General features: G+C 42.5%; 1 protein-coding gene across 2 annotated transcripts in view; it reads left to right on the plus strand.

Annotated features, from left to right (window-relative positions):
- The window catches only part of BACH2 (BTB domain and CNC homolog 2), a 374,567-nt gene that overhangs the window by 94,847 nt on the left and 255,155 nt on the right, over positions 1 to 24,565 (plus strand). The gene's annotated exons all lie outside the window — the stretch shown is intronic.

Below are 24,565 nucleotides of genomic sequence, written 5' to 3' on the forward strand. Positions count from 1 at the left end.
GTTGGAAGACAGAGGCTCTAGGGCCAAGCTCCCTGGGTTTAAATATCAGCCAGCTTTGAGGAGCTTGGGAAAGTGGCTTGATGGCTCTGTGCCTCGGTTTACCCATCTGTAAAATGCTGATGATGATGGTTTGTAACTCGCAGGGTTGTTTAAAGGATGAAATGAGTTGATATGTGTCCAGTGTTTAATACAGCCCGTGTCTACATTATAAGCTGCTGCTGCTGCTGCTGCTAAGTCACTTCAGTCGTGTCCAACTCTGTGCGACCCCATAGACGGCAGCCCACCAGGCTCCCCCGTCCCTGGGATTCTCCAGGCAAGAACACTGGAGTGGGCTGCCATTTCCTTCTCCAGTGCAGGAAGGTGAAAAGGGAAAGTGAAGTCGCTCAGTCGTGTCTGACTCTTAGCGACCCCATGGACTGCAGCCCACCAGGCTCCTCCATCCACGGGATTTTCCAGGCGAGAGTACTGGAGTGGGGTGCCATTGCCTTCTCCAACATGATAAGCATTTGATCAGTTTTTGCTGTTGTTGTCTTGGGTGTTGGGGACACTGTTGTCTCTCAGATAATGTTGCCAGCGAGCCTTAGGTGCAGGTGGCGCCGGTGGTGAAGAACCCACCTGCCACTGCAGGAGACTTAAGAGACATGAGTTCGATCCCTGGGTTGGGAAGACCCCCAGGAGGAGGGCGTGGTATCCCACTCCAGTATTCTTGTCTGGAGAATCCTACGGACAGAGGAGCCTGGCGGGCTGCAGTCCACGGGGTTGCACAGAGTCAGACACGACTGAGCGACTCAGCACGGCCTGGCAGCAGCAGCACGGCCTGGCAGCATTTGCATTTATTCCTTGACTGATTACTCAGCCCGCAGTGATTGACTACCAGAGGGGCACTCTGGGGAAGAATGATGAGTGGGGCCGAGGTCCTGCCTTCAGCAGGTGACAGACAATTTAGGGCCGCTGTGACCGGTATGAGGTGGGTACCAGCAGCTGGGGAAGCACAGAAGAAGCATCTCTCTTTGAGGAATCTGGAAAGGAGCGTACAGAGGAAGTGACGTCTCGAGTTGGATTCTGCATGCTACATGGTCATTTCTTGGGCACAGAAGTATGGCAGGGCGTTCCAGGTAAAAGAACCCGCCTGTGTAGAGGTGCAGAAGCTTGTGAGCAAGTCTGCCATGCGTAGAGAACAACAGAGTTTGTGTGGCTGTAGCAGGATTCCTCAGCCTTGACACTCTTGATGTTTGGATCAGGAAGTCCTTTGTCGTGAGAGGCTGTCTTTGGTGTTGGAGGTGTTTAGTAGCATTCATCTTCCTCCACTTCAGTGTGACAATGAAAAATGTCCCTACACATTGGCCGGTGTCCCTTTAGGGAACCAAAAAGGCCTGCTTGAGAACACCTGCCCTGGTGGAAGATGGCAGATAGGAGACCAGAGAAGGACGGAAGGGTTGCATTCTGAGAGCCCCTGAAGGATTTAAAACAGGGGAGAGACAATTTCAGAGACTGCAGCAAGAGGTAACCATGGGAGTTGGACAGTGATTTTAGGTGATTTGGTCTTAAAAACCTATTATGGGACTCCTAGACTTTAGAATGCTGAAGCTGAAACTCCAATACTTTGGCCACCTCATGCGAAGAGTTGACTCATTGGAAAAGTCCCTGATGCTGGAAGGGATTGGGGGCAGGAGGAGAAGGGGACGACAGAAGATGAGATGGCTGGATGGCATCACCAGCTTGATGGGCATGAGTTTGAGTAAACTCCGGGAGTTGGTGATGGACAGGGAGCCTGGCGTGCTGCGATTCATGGGGTCGCAAAGAGTCGGATACGACTGAGTGACTGAACTGAACTGAACTGAAGACTTTAGAAAGCCCATGTAACTTGTTGAGATTCTTTTGCTAAGGTCCCTTTTCCAGAGGCAATTTTTCTCATGGCCATTGTTTGGCCTTTTTATGGGCATGGTTGCTTTACCCTGTCAGAAGAGACCAGAAAAAAGTAAGCCATTGTTTTGGGGGTTTTTTGGCCATGCTGTGAAGCATGTGGAATCTTAATTCCCTGACCAGGGATCAAACCCCTGCCCCCTTCCCTGGAAGCACAGTCTTAACCACTGGACCATCAGGGAAGTCCCAACATATTGTTTTTTGAGAGATTTTCATTTGACTGAGCCAAGCCAAAGAGAAAGAAAACTTTGCTGACCTCTCCCCCATTTGGCTTCAATACTTAAACCTTTTTTTTTTAATCCGTATTTTTTTAAATTGAAGTATAGTTGCTGGGATAGTTGGATGGCATCACTGACTCAATGGCCATGAGTGAGAAAACTCAGAGAGACAGTGAAGGACAGGAAAGCCTGGAGTGCTGCAGTTCACGGGGTCACAGGGTCGGACTTGACTGAGCAACTGAACAACCACAGTAGTTGCTGGACAATGTTACACAAGTGACAGGTGTACAAGGTAGTGATTCAAGACCTTTAGAGGCTATGCTCCATTTATAGTTGTTATAAAATACTGGCTATATTCCCCGTGTTGTGCAGTCTATCCTTGTAGCTTATCTTATACCTAATAGTTCACATCTCCTACTGCCCCACCCCTGTTCTGCCCCTCCCCCTTCCTTCTCCCACTGGTAGCCACTAATTTATTAGTTCTCTACTTATGAGTCTGTTTCTTTTCTGTTATATTTGTTAGTTTGTTGTATTTTTTTAGATTCCACATATAAGTGAAATCATACAGTATTTGTCTTCCTCTGACTTGTTTCACATAATGCCCCCCGACAGTCTTTGAAGAGTGAGCTTTGGAATCCTGGAAGATGTTCTTCCCCAAGGTCAAGATTGGAAGTGGGGGAGGGAAGGCAATTCATCATGGTGGTCATTGCAGACCTTGGCTTCTATCATTGACAGTTTGATGTAGTGAAAAGCTAAGACAACTCTTGGGAAATCTCAGATTGGCAAGCACAGTCTGCTGTGACAGCCCTGCCCTGAGTTTCTCCAGGGCAACGCAAGACCTGATGTCATGGTTTGGCTCTTGACACACAGCCGGAACCAGACTCAGAAACTTCAGAAGTCCCGGTAGGTGTGTCGGTGGCTTGAGAGGTTATGTTCTTGCCTGAATGACCCAGTGAATGTTTTATTTTATGTTATTTTAAGTCAAAGTGGTGATTAAGCATGATGTGTAACCTTCATCGGTCAGCATTTTTCTTATAGTTTTCTTGGCATAAGACAAAAAAAATAGGTCACCCCCTGGGAAGGAAACAGACCTTGGCCCAAGTAAAACTAGACAGTCACCTCATCAGTTAGGATATTTGTTAGAACATTGGAAACATTTTTGAGGGTGTGACTGATTTTCTAAGTAGAAATGTTCATAGAAAGTTGGAGACATCTGAGTTGTAAGTTTTCCACTTCCTTGGACATACACCACGTGATCATACTCCTCCCTTCCCATACCCCAGCTCGCTTTGTGACACTTTAACTAGGAACATGTCTGGATAGAGCGGGCCTGGGACATCCTTGAGTCCAGGGCTGCTCCTCTGAAACACCGCAGCAATTCTGATCACCATTAGGCACTGACAGCTCCCTTTTGGGCCAGTTGGAGACAGAACCCTCTAGAAAGCATAGGCATGGCTGCAAGGCATCAAAAATTGGCAGTTTGTCTAACTAATTTAACGGGGATAATCCGATAGTGAACCACTGGCAGCCAGATAGGGCCTTCGTTCCTCACATTCTGGAACCTTCTCTGTGGGCCCGGGTCTGGAATGCACCTGCCTGGAAGGGATGCGCTTCTGGCCCTCTGGTAGCCAGCAGGCTGGTAAGTACCTCAGTGCTGGCAGAAAACAGAGGGCATTCCCAGCCACCACAGTCTCACTGTGAGCTTAGGGCCATTTCTGGAGCTGCTGTACATGGGACGTGTCAGGTTGATACCCAGCTCGTAAGCTTTATACAGGGTGGATGCCCTTACGTCTCTTCACCTTTTCAGTATTGTAAACACACTTTAATGGTTGTACATTTCTGGGCTCTGCGCTCTAGCCTTACATTTAAGGAAACTGTGTATGTACAAATTTCCCCAGGGTGCTCATACTCCCTGGGCTTAGGCAGACTTGCAGACTATGTTTCCAACTTTCATGTTCTCCTTGGAGCTTTTTGCAAGAGCTGACTTTCTAATCTTTTGTGTTGATCAAAAACTTTATAATTGGGATTTCACTTTAAATTTGTCCAACATCTTTACCCTTTCTACTTTCTTGGTTATCCTCTTATTAATATATATAAATATATATTATATTTTACTATTATAAATTTTGCCCACCAGAAGGATTATTGTTTTGTGTTTATATCTTTTATCTATATTTTGTGTTTATATGTGTTATTTGTATGTGTTGTCCTGCTGTCAAGAGAGGATTTTAGCCTGTAACTTAGGAAATCGTAGCCAAATGAGAGGTTGGACAGAATGGGATCTTGTGGACGTAAACTGGGCAAGGTGGTGTGCATTTAGGACATGCCACTATGTAACACAGAACCACACTTACAGGAACAAAGTTCTTGTCAGAGCTCTTGAAAGAGCTCTCTTCCTAGAAGCAACCTTGGAATTATGATCCTAAACTCCTTCTCTCATGGTTATCATTCTCAGGAAGGCACATCACATGATGTTCTCTGCCTTGAATTTATGAGGACACCCCATCTGATTGAAAAATAATTGATTTTTCCATTATTGCCCAGAATGCTCCTCACTCTACCCCCACAGTGAAAATGAATCTTCTTAGAACTGTTTCTTCCTTGTCATGTTCAGATAAGGCTAAATCTGACTGTTACTGCCTAGACATGCGCCATGGCATCAAGTGGAGGAAGGTGGTATCTCTTCTCTCTCTTGTTGGGTGCATGCCACTATTTTGCTTACTCTGCCCGACATAACTTTTTCTCTGAATATTTTCCAGTCTTCAGTGCCGTATCCTACCGTGCCAAGTTTGGGGCAGTTTCTCCCTTACCCGCAAATCGGTATCTCTGCAGTTGATAGAAAAGTAACACTGGAAATTTCATTTCTGCCTTCCTCTAGAGTTTTTCTCACTTTGCCACTTCTTTATATAAAGTAGTGAAGTCCAGGACTCACACCCTTGGGTTGTCCCATGAGGTGCCTGGCAACACATAAGAGCATCAGGTCCTTCATCCTTCAGCATATTTATCACGTACGCGCTGCGTACCGTGACCGTGCTTGCCATTCACCAGGGAACAAAACAAAGGTCTTGACTGTCCAAAGCCTCCATTCTGGCCAACGTGAGGAGTTGTCTCACTCCAGAGTTTAATAAGCATGCACCTGATGTTCAAACTTTCTCCATTTGAAACTTCTTCCACCTGAAGGGCAAGTTAACAGAACTACTGGACGCCGGATAAGGGCTTGGTGAACAGTAAATGTGTAAGAGCTCTCTCCGCCCCGTTCTAGGACGCACTGGGTGATCTTACCCAGTGACCAGTCTTTATTTTATGAGTCTCCACTGTTGTTTTTCTGAAGGCAAATGGCCAAATTCCCGTCCTGGCAGACTTTGGAGAAACGTCACACCTTCAAAAACCAGTGACACAGAAAAAAATACAAATACAGCTTAAATCATCTTGGAATAAGGAGGGCCTTATTAATATCTAGTGACAGAAATGATAGCGGAAGAAAATGTATTTGTATAAAACCTACAGATGTTTTTCCATCAGAAGACATTCTGAACTATCCTAACACACAGGAGACTAGCCGGGCAACATACACAACACATATACAACACATGTGTCAGACAGTTAGCTGACTTATGAAAAACTCTGGAGCATTAGGAAGATGAGTGATTCCTTTAATAGAAAATGGGAAAGAGCAGAAAGATAAAGTCAATAAAGGAAGAAATGTGATCAGCAAATAATTTACAAGAAAGTACCCAATCCCAGAAGTTATCAAAGTAAGACAAATTAAAATGATGAGGTGGTATTTTCTACCTATACAGTCGATGAGATTATATTTCTGCCTATACAATCGAGGAGGATTTATAACAGTTACTCATCAAAGGCATAGATAGGACTGACAGCCCTTTCTCATTCACCATTAATGAAAGAGCATGTTTCTCAAGGGGACTTCGTGTGTATCAAAGCCTCCAAAATACACGTACCTTTTGGCTCAGAAATTTCATGTCTAGAACTCAATGAAAATTGTCATAGATGTGTGTAAAAATTTAGCTAAGATTTTCATTAAATATTATCATAGTGACTTTAAAAAAATAATAACCATGGTATATCCAGACAATAAAAATAACGAGGGGTGGAAGAATATTTAATGATATAAAAAGATGTTCCCAATAAATTGTGAAGAAGGCAAGTTATTAATACATAACAATATATACAGTTTGATCATTATTTTTTCTTAAAAGATGCCCTTCTGCCCACAGCAAAGAGATTGCAGATAACAGCAAAGTACTAAGGGCATTGTCTTCTTTTTGCTTATATGTTCTAAATTTTCTTAAGCAATATGAATTCTTTCCTAGTAAAAATAGTATTTTGAAATAAGGCATGCAGTTATCTTTAAGATAGAGACTTCACTAAATATTAAAAATATATATGATGAAGAAGACTTTGCGGTGGACTTCCCTGGTGGTCCAGTGGTTAAGGCTTCACCTTCCCGGGCAAGGGGTGTGAGTTCAAGCTAAGATCCCACACGCCTAGATGCCAAAACACCAAAACATAAAACAGAAGCAATATTCAGTAAAGACTTAAAAAAAATGGTCCACATTAAAAAAAAAAAAAAAAAAGACTATGAGGATTTTGCCCAGAATTCTGGCAGTGTTTTTCCCGAGGACTGGTATAAGGTATGCATGTTTCTTATTTAAGAAAATATCTTTCTGTGAGAAGAGACACCTGAGCGCTGTCTCCCCTAACCCCTTCACACGGTGAGGAAAGGCCAGATGAGGATGGCATCATGAGAAGTGACCGTCTACACGCCAGGAGGGACGTGCTCACGGGGAACCAGTCCCACTGGACTGGTTTGCACAGTCTCCATAACTGCAAATATCAATGGCTGTTGTTTAAAAAAAATTTTTTTATTTTCAAGTTTCTTGCAATTAATATTTATATGTATGATTTACAATCAGAAAAAGCAGGCATTTTACAATAAATACACTTTTAGCTGTTTTGCATTTGAGGTACAAGTGGGTGAAAATATTTAATGGCAGATAAAAAGAGAGAAGCATTGGTCAAACAGATCTGAATATGGAAGTCATTCTATTTGACATATTACCAGGAAGGAATATTTTAATGTACTAGCATTTTAGAGGCAGTAGTATATTGAGAAGGAAATGGCAACCCACTCCAGTGTTCTTGCCTAGAGAATCCTATGGACAGAGGAGCCTGGTGGGCTGCCGTCCATGGGGTCGCACAGAGTCAGACATGACTGAAGTGACTTAGCAGCAGTATATTGAGAAATGCTGTAGAAAAGATACTGTCCCTTGATTCAGTGGCTATTACATCCTCTTATTCAAGATACTGCTGAAGTGCCAAGTTTAGACCAATGGTTTTCAAGCTGTGGTTTGGGGACCCTGGGGTGCCCACTTACTGGCCACCTGAAAAGTCAAAACTATTTTCATAATAATACTGAGACATTTTTTGCTCTTTCCACTGTCTCTTGAGTATATAGTACAATTTGAGAGGCTCCATGACCTGCTATGATGTCATCCCCCTGATGGCTGTTGGTGTGTTTGCTTGTGTTTTCCTGTTCCAAGAATGTCTCCATTTTAATTTTTAATAGGATAAAGTGTGTGAGTCACTCAGTCATGTCCAACTCTTTGTGACCCCGTGGACTGTAGCCCACCAGGTTCCTCTGTCCGTGGAATCCTCCAGGCAAGAATACTGGAGTGGGTTGCCATTTGCTACTCTAGGGAATCTTCCCAACCTCGGGATCGAACCCGAGTCTCTTGCTTTGCAGGCAGATTCTTTACCCTCTGAGCTACCAGGAAGCCCCACATTGACAGAAATAACTGACCTGAACAAAGGCTGTTTAGGGTCTGCAATCATTTTTAAGCATATCTTCAGATAGGAGCCTAGTCTGTGCTTGGGTCCTGTATTGGGCAGTAGTTACTCTAAGAAGAAGGTGGTCCCTGACCCCTGGTCCAGGAGGGCCCTTGACATCGTAGCACATCTGTCCTCACCTTCTGCATCTTTACGGAAACATTGCCCTTGTTCCTTATTTTTAAAACTTTACTTTGTGGAGTTTGGGAGGCTGCGTGAAACTTTGTTAACACAAGGGTGACATGTAAATTGAGTTCTGCTGAATGTGAGGTGTATGGGAATGGTGAAATTAGACCTCCACTCTCTTGCCTTTGTACTGCACTGGGCAAGTCTGCATTTTTAGGATGAAAACAGGAATATAATTTCCTTCTGGGAGGTATAGGAGTGTATATTTAAAATAAACATAACCTGTACAGATGAGCCTATTTGCAAAGCAGAAATAGAGACAGAGACATAGAGAACAAATGTATGGACATCAGGAAATGGGGGGTGAGATGGGTGGGAGATTGAGATTAACATATACTGGGATTGACATAGATGCACTATCGATAACTATGTATAAAATAGATAATTAATAAGGACCTACTGTGTAGCACAGGGAACTCTATAATCAGTGCTCTGGGGTGACCTAAATGGGAATAAAATCCAACAAAGAGTGGTTATGTGTAAACACATGGTGGATTCACTTTGTTGCACGGTAGAAGCTCACGACGTTGTAAAGCAGCTAGGTGTGAAAGGGTCAGTTGCTCAGTCGTGTCCGACTCTTTGTGGCCCTGTGGACTGTAGCCCACCAGGCTCCTCTGTCCACAGAATTCTCCAGGCAAGAGTACTGAGTAGGTTGCCATTCCCCTCTCCAGAGGATGTTCCCGACCCAGGGATCAAACCCAGGTATCCCACATTGCAGACAGATTCTTTACCATCTGAGCCACTAGGAAAGCCCATAATACCCCAATAAAAATTAATAAAATTAAAAACATAACCTAGTGGATGGTCAGCTTGGCATGAAGTAGGGAGGAGACAAACTTGGAATTAACTGAGTATGTTTATGCTTATCTGTCTTTAAAATGCGCGCATGTCTAGAACTTGTGTTTGTAAACATATGTAAAACAGACCTGCTCTTTGAGAGCTGCTTCCTGAATGATGTGGAATCCGTGCCTAGACTGTCCTCACTACCGGGGAAGCAGCATCAGTGCCCAGGCTCCCTCTCCTTTCTGCTTCACGAGGAACACATGTTGGCCTCAGGCGTGGGGCTCACCTCTGCCTCTCAGAGCAGCACATGTTGGGGCAGTGGTCTGTGCCTGCTCCTCTGAGCGCGTATCTTTATGGTCTGGGCTGTAAGTTGAAAATTTGAAACTTTCTGTACAGAGAACGTGGCTTCAAAGGAAGGATGCTGTGAGAGCTCTGAGACCAAGGTCCCCATGGCAGTATTACTGGTGGCTTGGCAGTGTCTCGGCTTGAGCGGCAGGCTTCAGCAGCCTCACTTACCAGCTCCCCGTCATATCAGAAAAGAGGAGGGAGAATCCAGACAGGGAGGAGGGAAATTAAGGCTTCAGACTGGACTCTTGGTTTAAGACCATCCCAGACCCAGAGCAGGAAAAGGAATACATTTTGACATGACTGCAATCTAATTTCAAGTCTAAGAGGCTAAGCTGTGAATCATGATATAGGCTCTTTGAAATGTGGCCACAGCTGTTGTTGTTTGGTCACTAAGTCACATCTGACTCTTTGAGACCCCATGAACTCTAGCCCTCCAGGCTCCTCTGTCTATGAAATTTCCCAGGGAAGAATCCAGGAGTGGGTTGCCATTTCCTTCTCCAGGAGATCTTCCCGACCCAGGGATCGAACCCGCGTCTGCTGTGTTGCAAGCGGATTCCTTACTGTCTGAGCCACCAGGAAAGCCCTTGGCTGCAGCTACTGACCATAGAACTGTTCTCACTCGGAGGAAAGAGGATGCTCGGTCTCACTTGGTCGTTTTTAGTGGCAGTTCACACACTTTGTGATTGTCATTTTGGGAATCTTAGCATCCTTATTTCTTGAGGGTTTAGAGAGATGTGCCTAGGATTTTCTTGATTACAAGTTTTGCTTCTTTTTTTTTTCTTTCCTTAACTGACGAACTGCCCTACCAGCCTTCACGTCGAGCTGTAATTGAATGTTGCCTGAACCGCGGGAGTCTTGTTCAGCCTCACCGTGTGGGACTGAGCCCACAGTCGCATCGTTAGCCGGGTCCTTTGGACACGTGATGTGTGCGCTGAGCTCTTTCTTTGATCTGGTGGTGACTGGGCCCCTGGTAACAGAGAGGTCAGTGGATCCTGGCCCTGGGCATCGTGTGGAGGAATGCCCTGACATCCTTCTAAGCCCTCGGCTCTGCCCCTTTTCTCCTGGCTTTAATGGAGACAATTAAGTTACATCCTATTTAGCTAATTGGTGATTGGAAACATGACTATTCAGTTGATCTGTGTCTTGTCTGTTAGAATATTAATAATCCTCTTGCTTTGCCTGATTTTGTGAACACATCTCCACCAGGGCAGTCACTGTGTAGGAGGGGAAATACATAACAGAGAGTTTGCTTTCAACCCCAGCTTATTAATTTGAGTACCTAATACTTCAAATTGCTTTTTATCCCTCCCTTTTTTGTGCTATGGAGGCCTTATAATGTGGAGTTGTTTGATGTTTTTCCCACTTCTTGTTATCTTTTATCTCCATAAAAATAAGCCTGGCACTACTGTCTTCTGTAAGATGTTCTCAGAGAGCACTGCTTTTGAATGTATGTACGTCCTTGGCTTTGTTTTAAAAACCTCCTACTGTGTGATAAAATCGATACATGTACTATCTAGAGGAGAGGTGCCTATTCTGAGTAGGTAAAACTACATAATTTGCAGAAACTCCTCAGTTAATACTCAGAAGACATGTATTTCTTGTTTCTCATAAATGACAATATTTAGGTTTAAATGCAAACATTTAGGTTTAATTAATCATAGTTTATATGTTCTTCTGGTTGATTTGCCTTTTTTTTAATGAAATAGTTTTGTAATTTTTTACACCCTTAGACATTAGTAAAGTGGCATTATCTTGAAAGGCTAGCCTCAATTAGATATAAACGTGAGCAATTAATTAAGTTAGCCAGCACAAGCCACGGAGGTAAGGTGTCATCACATGTCAGTGATCGAGGAGCACCTGTTAATTAGAACAGTAGGAAAACTGCAATGAGTTATGGGAGGAAAAAAACAATAAAAAATGATGGGTGAAATTAGCAATATCTGCATTTCTTGTTATTTCTTAAATCCAACCCGTAAACAATATGTTGTGACAGCTCTAGGATGGGATTATAGCATTTCGGGTGAGGTCTGATGATGGCTGAAAATAGACGTGTATTGAAGATCAGAAGAGGAATATTAAACAATTGAAATTTTGTGAAAGACTGATGCCGTTTCATTGTAATAATTTCCCCAAAGACACATTAGTAATGCTGCTAAATACAGACTTTAATAGACTTTAATAATGTGTACTTTAGAGGCCTGATACACAAAGGAATAATGTATAAAACATTCATTATGGAAAATTGCTACCTTTTTTATTTAATAGGAAATCTGTTGAAACAAAACCATTGCACTGCCTATGGCATTGTGTTCCTGGGTGCGAGCAGCCTGAAGAATAATTGCCACCTTCTCTTACATTTTTTCCATCTATTCTAATCAAGTTGCCATCATATTTACTTCTTTGTTCCCTGAATGAGATTAGATGGGGATTAGAAAAAGAGGACTTGCATTGGATGTACCCTTGTTAACATGTGGTCCAGCCTCTCCCTACGTGTGTAATCTTGGTCAAAGACCTTACCATCAGACTCCTCTTCTTCATTTACACACCGGGGGTCGTTCTGCTTGCCTTACAAAGTCAAGGTAGGAGATATGAAATGTTGGCAGGGCGGAGGCTCCATGGAACAGGCACCCAATAAAATGCTTCCTATTCTGATTACTTTCTGCATCTGTTTCTCTTTGCATTTCTTGTTTCTATGGGTGACCAGTGGGTGGGGAGAGCAGCTTGGGGGTCGAGAGTAGAAAAAAGCAATTAAAAAGAAGCCTCCGTAAGCAGCTCTGTCGCCAAGCCCTGCATTGGATTTCAATTTGATTTTAATGTGCTGCTGAGAGAGCCATGCTGTTGAAAAAGAGAGGAGAGTAAGAAGCAGATGCTTTTGGAAGAACAGTAGGGCATTTATCTCTTTTAATGAGATAACATCATTAGAGTGACAAAGTGCAGCGAATCGATACTCGAAATGGACTTGTGCTATCCTTCCAGAGTGCGGTGATGGTTCCCCTTCATAGCCGAGAATCTGCTGAATCACGAATTCTGTCTTATCTGTTATTAGAGCCCCTGACTTTGATCTCACAGAATAGATCCACACCTTTGGAATCTGCCCAGGAGTAGAAAAACAGGCTAATTGGATAAATGAGAAGAATCCAGGGCGATTTATAAGCTGCTCTGTCATCAGGGAGCCTCAGAGGAGGCAGGTCGGGCTTTTTTGCCTTTGACTTCTATCCATGGCTGGGCATCCTCGCCCGCTCTCCTTGCTCCCCGCCTGCTTCCTGGTGTCAGAAGCACTAATCACGTCAGGCTGTGACACCGACAGCCCTGACATTCACAACAAAGAGACAGGCAGGGGCGACGGGAAGAGAGACCTTGGAGCGGGAGGGTGAGGAGAAGCAGTAGGGGAAGGACTTTTTTTTTTCTTGCACGTAAAATCCATCGCTGCAGCATCACCAACATTTCTGGGTAGATTACACTCAAGGAAAATAAAGGAAGAAGCAAGGTGAATTCTGATGGAGATAAAATTGGGCAAGGAAGATTTTTTGCTACTGTTTTTCCCCCTCTTCTCTTAGATTTCGTGTGTAGTTTATATGAGAGTGACTGAGGCTATGATGTCTTCTCATCAAGAATAAAAAGGTCATTGAAAAAATTTCCCTCCTGGGAGTTAGGAGTTTGGGATGAACATCTACACCCTACCGTAGTATATAAAATAGGTAAACAACAGGACCTGCTGTGTAGCACAGGGAGCTATACTTAATATCTTTTAATGACTATAGTGAAAAAGAATCTGGAAAAGAACATATGTGTGTTTGTGTGTGTGTATAAATGTATAAGTGAATCAGTTGGCTGTGCACTTGAAACTAATGCAACATTGTAAATTAACTATACTTCAATAAAATTAAAAAACTAAAAAAATTCACCTCTTCCATTATCCTAGCTTTTCTCTTCAAGACAAAGTGGAGTTGAATCTTAGTAGGAACTGTGTGCTCTCTGTGAGTTTTCCTTTTACTGCCAGATTCCCATAGTTAAATCTGAACAATGACGACTCCAGGAAAGGAGTCATTCGTGAGGGGTGCTTTCTGACAAAGCTGATGAGGGGATGGGCTGTTTAGTGTCATCCTCTGGCCATTTACCCTTGGCCTCCCCTGCTCCTGCCCGCCGCAGGAAATGCTGATGCCTGGACAACCTGAGCTTCCTTGGTTGTCCAATGGTTATAACACCAGACGCCACTGCAGAGGGCGCAGGTTCAGTCCCTGTTCTGGGAACTAAGATTCCCACATGCTGCACAGCCAATAAATAAATAAATACAAATTATTTTTTTTTTAAAAAAGAAATACCAATGTGCTTGGCAGTTTGGAGCAGGCTGCCTATGGCCAGATCTTTCAAACACCTTTGAGTCTCCTCTCTCCCTTGGGCAACTTTCTCCATTTGGCATCCTTCTGGTGAGTGGTCTCCAGTCCATCTGGGATCAGTTCAGGACCTGGAAACCTGTGGCCACATCTCACGTGTGTTTGGAATCCAGATGCTATAATCTAAATTGAGCTCTGAGCTCAGGCTGAATCATCCTAGCTTTTCTATAAACAGGAGAACCCAGCTGCCAGCTCAGCTTTTGAGGTATTTTGAATTACAACTCTATGTCTTAGCAAGGATATCTGTCCTTTCACTTTTTCATGCAAGGGAAAAAAAAATAATAATAAAGGGAAACAGTGTATTGATTCCATGTTAGTTACCCTACAACAAAGGAAGTACATTTTTTTGGTCTACAGTTGAGGGAAGAAGGTGTTACATGGTGACATCTCTTCAGATTAATTAAAAATAATATTAATAAAGAACTCTGGAAAAAATTGAGACCTCATTTTGCAGTATTTTGTTCTCAGTACCCAAGTAGGATTTAACACACTTGGGCTACTTGGGAGAAATGTTTCTTTGAATTTGCAAAATAATTGTTTTAAGTGAATTATAGCATAATTTAAACCTTTACATTGTGGCTTATTTAAAATTCTTGAGAAACTTCTACTTCTACTGGCAGAGGAGAGTACATTTGTACCCTGGGGAGGGCTTGGGGGAATTACCCCCAAGTATCTTCCTGTAAACTCATATTTTCTGTGAAGTTCCCTTTTATCCTAAACGTTTACATGGATGTTACGTTGTTCTCTGTGTTCTTTGGTTTTTTTATGTAAAAGAACTTTAAAAACTACTTGCCAGTTAAATTATTAATACTTAATTAAATCTTAATATTATTAGTAGATAAGTTCGCTATTATTACAAATAAACCCTCAATAGCCAGTGATTTGGCACAATAAAAGTTTCCTTTCTTGCTAAATTCTGACCGATTGTAGGTATTTCTGATAGGTAAAGTGCTTCTTACTCGGCAGTTATTCAGGAATCCTGAACCCAGCCTCCTGCCTCGTTCTGGCCTTGCAGTCTGTACTGGGTCTCTAGGCTGCTGTTAGGAAGTACCACAGCCCGGAGGCCTTAAATAAAAGTAATGTATTGCCCCACAGTTCTGGAGGCTAGGAATCCAGGATCAAAGTGTCGGCAGAGTTGGTTTCTTCTGAGGCTATGGGAGAAGGATCTGTGCCAGGCGTCTCTCCTTGGCTTGTAGATGGCTGTCTTCTCCCTGTGGCCCTTCGTGTCGTCTTCCTTCTGTTCCCGTCTGTCCAAATTTCCCCTTTTTATAAGGACACCAGTCATGCTAGGTTCGGGCCCACCCTCTCTTGATGTGACTTTATCTTAACTAATCACACCTATAATTATCCTATTTCTAAATAAGGTTATTTTCTGAGCGGCTGGGGGTTAGGACTTCATGAATTTGGTGGGGAAGAGAGGGTTCAACCCATAATGCCATCTTTGAGGCTAATGATTGTCTGCGTAGATGGTGGGAGGGAGAGAGAGCATGAAGAAGGAACACTCCTTAACCCCATAGCCCTGAAGTGAGTCCACACTTTCCCTTCGTATTCCGTTGGTAAGAACTAGTCACGTGTTTCCTCCTGAGTGCAAAGGACCTGGGAAATGTAGTCCCTGGCTGAGTAGTGAGTGTGCTAAGTGGTTCCCGGCGGAGGCGTGCGCACAAGAGCCACCCATCTTTCTAGGAAAGAGTGTCATGTATATCCTGGGTCTTCCACTGTTCCTGAGAGCCAGCCCATCCGTGGGCACAGAAGGAGATCGTATCCAAGTTCGAGAAGCCCATTCTAGCACAGCTTAGAACACTTTCCAGTGAACACTCCAAGTATTTATATGTAAATGGGCGCCTCAGCTTGCTTACTCTTTTGTTTTCTTAAGAATCTAATGTATTCTCAAGGGGATTTTATTTATGCTATTAAAGGATACGTTTTCCTCTTATGAGACTAGTAAACTCCAAAATAATGAGGTTTTACTCTTTGCCAGAAGTATAACTTGTGGTTAGAGTGATTTCTTATGGTACAGTGACTTTTTTTTGTTACATATTCTATTATTACTGAAAAATGTTATGCATCCAAGAGGGAGAAAAGGATACTGTGAGTGCAGAGGACAATTATATAACCTGCTGTGCTTATCTCAAATGGCTAGACTTTAGTATTTAATTATAAAAGTCTTGTCTTTCCTATCAGATTAGTCATTATTTCAAAAGTTGAACGTGGGTTTTGTCAGTGACTAAGTAATTGCTTTGTATGTTCCTCCGCAATTACAGTAAGAAGTCATGAATCCTCTACATTTAGAACTGCTAAAAATTATTTAGATTTGCCTGTTGAGTAGGTTTGTCTAAAGAAGGACTTGGGAAGAAATTTCCACTGTGAATTTTTGGCTTCTCAAAGTAATTTTTAAGAAATTTCACCTGAAAAAGATAGTGATAGTAATTTGAAAAGGATAAGTAGGTACAGTTTGAAAACTTGGTAGGTAGTGTGAAAACACATGAATATTGAACCATAATATTTAAGATTTTCATTATGAAGTCCCATGTCAAGAAAACATTCTCTTGTTGTTTTATTATTTTGTTACTTTAGAACACTGATGTTATCTAATGATTTAAAATCATCAGTGGTACTATAGATTTCCTTTTGATCAAAAAACCTAACAGTGATACTTTAGAAAGATAGTCATTTGAACAGTAGCCTTTTAATTTTCAATAGTTATAGTTTTTAATATGGCAAAATAAACTAACACAAATATTTGAGTTGTTTTAAGCATGAACTGATGTATCATTTGCTGATCTGTCTGTACCTCAGTACAATATTGTCTCTGCCTTTAAGCTTCCTCTCCAATATATTCAGTTTTGTACACTGAGGTCAACTCTTTTTAATGCCCAGCTCAAAAGCCACCAGTATCACAAAGTCCAGTAGAAAGAGAACCCAGAAGAAAGAGTGAACTAAGTCCTCGTTCACTTAGACGTCATGAATTCAGATTTTGGATTAGGATCTAGGATGAAGTTTATCCTTTGTAGATATTTGATTAATAATTTAACTGTTAAATCAGTACCACCTGTTTATATATAGCAGATCCAGTATTTGAATTTGGATTTTATTGATTCCAAAACCCAGGCACATTTTCATTCTGTCACATTGCCTCATAGGAGAGTATTTGAACTATATTACGTGGATTTGCTAAGCTAAGAGTAAATGCAACATCCCAGGATGAATGTTTCAGTTCTTGAAAGAACAAGTCTTTTGCAAGTGAAAAAATTAATATAGTGGCTGGAAATTAGTTTCATCTGATCATTAAAGCAACTGTAGAACTTTTACTTGCTAACACTTCAGTAGACTGCCACTTTCTAAATAAAGGAACAGCCTCAGATTCAGGAAACCTCTTAAACATCCCATGTGTGACTAACTTGGGCTTCCCTGGTGGCTGAGTGGTAAAGAAACCCCCTGCCAATGCAGGAGATGTGAATTTGATCCCCGAGTGGAGAAGATCCCCTGGAGAAGGAAATGGCAGCCCAGTCCAGTATTCTTGTCTGGGAATCCCAGAGACGGAGGAGCCTGGCGGGCTACAGTCCATGGGGTCACAAAAGAGTCGGACACAACTTAGTGAATAAACAACAGCATGAGGCTAACTTAGAGTTCTTTGAAACTCGTGTTGATTTCCTTAAAACGGCTTTCTAATTCATACTGTCACACTTGCTCACCTTGATAAATGCGCCCAGGTTATGGAGGTCTTATTGATTGGCTGAGACAAACACAGAAGAGGCAACCTTGAACCACAGGTAGGCCTGCCCTGAGGGCAAGACCAAGAAAGCCTCACTATTTCCAGTGAGAAGGTCAGCTCAAGCCCTCAGATAAAAGGAAGATATATTCCTCTGAAAACATTTCACCTTTTCACCTTTTCTAGCAACTTGATAAGCCCAACTTCTTATGAACAGGTTGATTTAGAGTTTGGAAGGGTACCTGCATCATTTTCCATTTTATTCCATTTGCTCCCTTCACAGTCTCTGCTATGTGACTCTGGCCAAGTCACAGCCTCTGTTTGAAACTTGGGGCCTGCATGTATGAGATGGAGCCGTGGGAATACATAAGGAGTTGTTCGCCTGATGTTTTAGCCTAACTTGACTTCAGGGGTTGTCTGTAAAATATAGGAATTGAGTCCGATATTTGATGTGCATATGCATTCTTCTGAAGAGAGTGGTTCGTAGGTTATTATATCAGATTCTCCCGGGCTTTAGCACACGAAGAAATCAAGAAGCCAGATGATCTTGGAACTCTGTAGGGCCTCTAGCATTCTAGTTTTCTACAAATTATCTGAAGCACAGGCTGTCCTGGGCAGAATAGAGGAGAAAATGAATTCATTCTGTCTCCCTTCTGCAGTGTGACCTGGAAAGGAAAACCTGCAGTGCTTTTATTATAGGCAAGTGCTCTTGTCTTCTCCAGGATGAGTGTTCTCTGTACAGTAAACGTTCAGTATATATTTTTGTGGAGAGTGACAAAATTCTGTTATTAGGAGAAGAGCAGAAATAGCCTATTAGTCTGACATGAGTGACTTTTTGATGATCAATGAGCATTTTTTTTTTCAAACCTGAGCATTTCTTGTAGTTATCTGCAATGGGTGTTTAAAGAATCTTTTGTATTGGCACGTAACTTACTTGGAATCTCAGACACTTGAAGAGTTAGTAAGGATGTTCAGAGTTAAGAGGTTGGTTCCCAGCAGTGAGGAGGAGGCGGAGGCCCAGAGGTGTGGGGGTGTCCAGCCGTGCTCCTGCTGCATTTCTCTGACTATGGTTCCTACAGTGTGGTAAGCATGCCATCTTGCCAGAGAGCCTTCTCACATGGTTCATGGCTCAGCAGATCAGCCAGCCTGAAGCAAGAGCCTTATTGCTCAGCAGATAAACAGATGAGAGAATCAGAAGAGCACTCTGGCACCTCCCCCTTTGGGTAGGGAAGAAAAAGAATTAAGCAGCATTCCCTGGCCAGCTGTGCAGTTTGAAGCTAATGGAAGTCTGCTCTTTAATGTGACTCATGCAATTCACTGTATTGACACGATACACTATTCTCCAGAAAGTCCCGATATGATTAAAACAGACAAACAAAAACATTATTTCTTGACTACTTGGATCTGCCTTTCGAAAAAATCAGGGATGTTAATCTACATTATTACTTCTAGACAAAAACTGTATTCCTTTTTCTTTTTTTTCTGTTGGTGGGTTTTTAAAAATTGGCTTTTGAGTCCTTAATATAAACGTCTATGCGTGTGTTTTACAACCATTGACTGTCAACTTTGGTTTAAAGTTTAAGCATCTTGGCTATTTTCTTTGGAAACTTTGTACAAAGAGAATAATCATATAGGCCACAATAATATTATTTGTCTTCAAAGTTGCTATGAACAGTCCTTCCTAAGATTTATTGTCTAGGCCGAGTCCACAATTCAAAATCCAGAGCAGGCCAAATGTTCAGAGCTAGGCTTTGGAAACTGATTTAATTTATTTTCTAATGCTGAAAACATACTCAGGGGGCCTCCTTCTGCTTTATTTTTTCATTGTTAGGACCACCAGTCCTTATTATAGGTATTTAATATGAAACTTTCATGATGATAATCACTTCAGAGTTGTTTGAGCTGGATTGGTAGTATGAAGCAATCATATCAAAATTTTCAGCAGGAACAGAAAACATGGTATAAAATGTTATTACCTGTGTTCTTTGACGTGGTTTCTCAGGATAGGTTTTTTACAAATTATCTGTGTCTCGTTCAGTCGTGAGTGAGCACACCGTGTGGCACGTGGTTTGTGCCATGTATATTTATGTATTTTTGATAGATATAAATAAATTAGTGCCCAGGTACCAAATAATGAACACCCTCAAAATTTGAATTTCAAGGAACAGTGGCAGAAAATATCATCACTTGAAACTGAAACTTTCAGACATCAACAGAAAAATGACTGAGATTAGCTATGTGTGAAATTCCCAGAAGGTAATCCACACTCACATCAACCCATGGTTTGTCTACCCACTTTTTGATATCCTTTCAACAGAAATAAAAATAAATGTAGATACTTCGACAAGTGAACACACAGTGAACAAACAAACATGGGGTGAATAACCTGACACCAAATGTTTCTTGAGATGATAAGAGTGTGAAGGTATCACCTGGGAGATATTCTTGCCAAACGTGTCATCAAGCCTCTAGACTTCATTCCACTTTAAAGGAAATACAAGGGGTTGAGAAGGAAGTTAAATAACCACTGCAGGAAAACAAGGAAATCAGTTTTGTGGGAGAGTATAAAGATAAATGTTTCTGACTGCTTCAAAAGCCCATGTCATTAAAAAAAATAATAAGGTAGAACTGGGACTTCCCTGGTGGTCCAGTGGTTAAGACTTTGCTCTTCCACTGCAGGGGGAACAGGTTTGATCCCTGGTCAGGGAACTGAGATCCTGCATTCTGTGTGGCATGGCCAAAAAATTAATTATTTTTTTTAAAAGGGGGAACTACTCTACATTAGAAGAAACTAAAAAGCCACAAAGCCAAAAACAAAAACATGTAGACAATGTTAATTAACCAATGTTTTGGGGATTCCAGCATGTTCACATCAGAAGCAAGCAGCTAGATGCTGCTCTTTGTGTCAGCCACCAGCAAGAGTTGGGGAACCTGAAAACTGTGTATTATAGACCCACTGGCAGCCCTATGTGGCCAGTACAAAGTTTTAAGTCTAGAGGTTTAAAAATCATCAAGGCAGGATGACCCGACTCTCTCGCCACCCGCTTCTGAACGTCACAGTTTCCCAGCACTGAGACCCCTGGCTCCAGTATTGGACCCCTGACTCTGCCGCTCCTCTTTGTGACCTCAGCTGGGGCCCTGAGCCTCTCCAGGCCAGAACCTCCTTGGTTCCAATATGTACACAAAAGATATTTCAAAGGTTTGTTGTGAGGCTGAAATGAGACCACTCATGTGAAAGGGCCTCGGACAGGTCTTGGCCCATGGTAGGCTTTCAGTAAATGTTTTAATTTAAAAAATAATAATCCTCTGGCCCCAGTATTGTGCTCTTCTGGGAAACTCTCTTTCTCTTTGTAAATTGATAAGTAAGCATTCCAAGTCATCGGTCAGCTTGGCTTTTAGGACTTTGGGAGGAACGAGTCATCTCAGTGTGAACAGATGCGAACGATTTCTCTTCCGTGCAGAGCTGAGTCCTCGGTGGCCCTGGCCTCCTGGTGACCCATGACTTGATGGGAGTTAACCCCCCCCCACCAGAAGAGGCCTCCGCTTCACTCCTGCAAGATGGGTGTCAGTCAGGACTTCGGAGGTTGGGTTGAAAACTCTGGTGTTTTGTTTCTTTTTGACAGGACCAAAAAGCTGAGAATATGCATGGACTATAGCAAATGGGAGAAATATAAATCCCACTCACAGTATATTTTTCAGATGCTGTTAACTGGGTTTATTTTTACTTTGACAGATACTTCCGTTTAGGGGGGTGCTTTCCACAGACAGACTCTATTGTGCAATAGAAAATTCGGTAAATTTTGCCTCTAGATTTCCTCCAGATCTCTCAGGTGACCACACCCAAGCCTCAGCATGGCTGTGTTTTCAATAAGATACTTGAGTTATTACTTTAGAAAGTGACCTTCGTTTCTTCCCTCTGGAGGTTTTTGTTGGCAGTTTGTCATCTTTTTTTTTTTTTTGGACATCAAGCTTACTATAGGGAAAGACCAGCCATGTATGTGCCACAGACTGAAAACTGGCGTAATTGTATCTACCTGTTACTTGATTTCACACTTCATTGGCTCCCTAAAGTCAGCATGTCCTTCCTGGTTAAGAGTTTTCACCCTGAGTGTCGTCAGACCTGCGTTCAGATCCCAGCTCTGCCACAGAGGAGCCTTGAGACCTTGGGTGATCTCCCTGACCTCTTCTGAACCTACTATCACTTCTAAAATACTGATGAAAACACCTAACTCCCTGGCCTCTCGGAGGATGATGTTAGATCGTGCCCATAAACATTTACTGCTCAGCATCGGATGAGCACTCAGTCACTGTTCGCCCTTGTGATGGGTGTGAGGGAAGGGGAATGGCAGGGTTCTCAAAAGCGACTTCTGTTTCAATTCAGTAAGTGCCTGGAATTTCACATTTGCATCTCTTTCATGATAACCTTGAAAAGAACTGACTTATTTGGGCCAAATTTGATATATTGTGTTTTAAATTTCTAGTAAGAATATCAGCTCTACAGACGGACAATCATCTGTCTTCTTGTGGGCTATTGCACTAAAAAAGTAAATAAAATAAAAAACTATTGTTTGTAGACAGCGAGATATACCCTGAGAGTGACTTCCAGTGTTACAGTAACCATGCTCATATTGGGGTGGGGTGAGGTGGGGAGTCACTGGCCAGCGCTCTGATGGGGCCGAGCAAACCCTGTGAGTGGAAGCTGCCCTGTAGATTTTGGCTCCCGAGTTACATGAGTGGTTTGACTTAAGGGTGTTTGGGTTTGGTTTTGTTTTCTAAGTGGAAAAACTCTTTTGTGTCTCTCTTTTCTATTAATTCCAGAGGCTGAGTCAGTGGTGAGTCCAGTCGTTGAATTAATATGGAAATCATACTCTAAGCTAATGCTTAGGATTACTCCCATTATGTAACACTGAAGTGGGCTGGAACAGAGAAAATTCCAGTACCATTTCTTTCTCCACTTTAAAGATGGTAGAGCACCAATCTTCTCTATGAAAGTACATGCTGCATATAAATTTTTAACAAGGATTTTAAAACAGGAGAAAGGATGTGTTCTTATTCTGTGTGCCTCTCTGGGCATCTATAACATTGAGGAATTTTCCCAGCTGCTCGCAGAGTGAACGACAACCAGGTGCATTTGCATAATCATCATAAAAATTATGTTCTGCTGCATTTTTCACGGAGCAAAACTTTGCACAGAATTAGGCACAGCCTTTGCTCTCTGGGAGTTTAAATGTAAGACACAAGATACCAATGTGTGTAGATATTTGGACAAATTTGTGTTAACATTTTATAAACTTTTCTATTTTGTACTTTGACAGCCTCCCCCAACTCATGTAACTCCTGCATGGGTATCAGTTCATCCATAGGATAATGTTTTTTTTGTTTTTTTTTTAAGATTAGAGAAGTTCTATTTTTCTTGATTACAAAGCTAAAACAGGTTCCTTTTAGAAAAATTGGAAAATAAAGTATAAAGAAAAAACACAGTGACATGTAATTCTGTCACCCAGAAAAAACTACCCAGTGGTATTTCATAGGGACATTTTTAATACCTCTTTTAAAATATATCTATATATTTTCTAAAACTGAGATCTATATATGCAGTTTTGCTTTGGGCTGTTTTCACTTGACGTATCTTTGCATGTTTTCATATTATATATTTTTAAAAATTCACTTTGAGTGGTGTTATACTATTAGAATAATTTTTTAAAAGTTGAGAATCCAGCTTCTGGACATCTGAAACAGTCATTTCGTGGATTAAAAAGTCAAAAGATCACTCTGACTGTTCAGCCAGCCCATCCAGACCTGTTTCCGAAACAGCCATTGTCCACCTTGAGTGGAAACTCGGCCGACTCTGCGTGTTTCCTCGGGCTGGGCTGCTGCTCCGCGTCTGTCTCTCCCTGCTGACTTATCAGCCCCTGCGCACACATGCACATTTGTTTATACCAGCCTTCCTGACATGCAGTCGCAGCGTGGGGTTTGGAAAACTGCCCGGCTGCATACCATTCATGCCGGCTGATCTTCAGCTTCTGGTAACTGAACTGGGTACTCTGAACTCCTTCCATCTCTAAAGAGCTCACCCTGAAGTGCCGCTGACCGCAGAGCAAGTGCGCTCCCAGACTCTGAGGGCTCATATTCATGCCCGCCAAAGGAAAGAGGGGTCTTGGCCCAAGCATTGTGACAGGCTTGGAGGTACTTATAAAAATCATCAACACTCTGTTTACCACCCCCTCAGCCATGCCATAAACCAGTGGTCCCCAACCTTTTTGGCCCCAGGGACGGGATTTATGGAAGATAGTTTTTCCAGGGACTGGGGCGGGGTGGTGGGGGTGGCGTGTGGTGGTTTGGGGATGATTCAAGTGCATTACATGTATTGTGCGCTCCGCTTCTGTTATTATTACATCAGCTCCACCTCAGATCATCAGGCATTAGATCCTGAAGGTAGGGGACCCCTGCCATAAACAGCTGCTTGAATTCATATACCTTCAAGCTTAAGATGATGTTTTTTGAAGTACCTTGGAAGCAGGGGGAGTCTGAGGGGACTTAGGAAGAGTGAAGGAGATGGTCCCCGCCTCGTGGAGGACAGATGCACCCCCTGTGCTGGGCTCACCTCTTATGTTAGGAAGTGTTGCGTGTGCCCTGAAGCCATCCCTTTCTGAACACTCCCTGTGGTCCTCCCGCCTCCCCCCAGGAGCCCTGTCGGTTTCTCTTGGAGAATAAGCATCAGAAAAGAAAACTTTGTGGGGCTCAGTGATAGAAAGGGAATGCGGAGGGCAGATGAAAGGACATTATGCGAAGTAGAAAGATTGCCTTGTATTGGATGAGGTTCAGAATCTTTCCATGAACTCCGCACACACTTTTTTCTCCAAAGAAAGACTTGGTACTCCTTTCCATCAAATAACCTTCTGTATATGCAGGGATCTGAAGAGGAAATATTCACAATAACGACATACCAGGAAATGGGGGAGCCTAGACAGAGAAAAGAAGTTAAAGTGACATTCATTCTGTTTACAAATACCTCCGCTGAGCATGTTTCAGCAGTTAATCAGAGCTTTCTTGCTTGGCACTTTCTAAAATGATATCATTATCTAGCTTGCTATTTCAGCAGTTCCAGGAATACCTTGCCTGTGGGTCAGGGTACTTGGTTTCATATAAACAAC

The sequence above is a fragment of the Cervus elaphus genome, chromosome 28 (assembly GCF_910594005.1).
Source record: "Cervus elaphus chromosome 28, mCerEla1.1, whole genome shotgun sequence".
Lineage (NCBI taxonomy): Eukaryota > Metazoa > Chordata > Mammalia > Artiodactyla > Cervidae > Cervus > Cervus elaphus.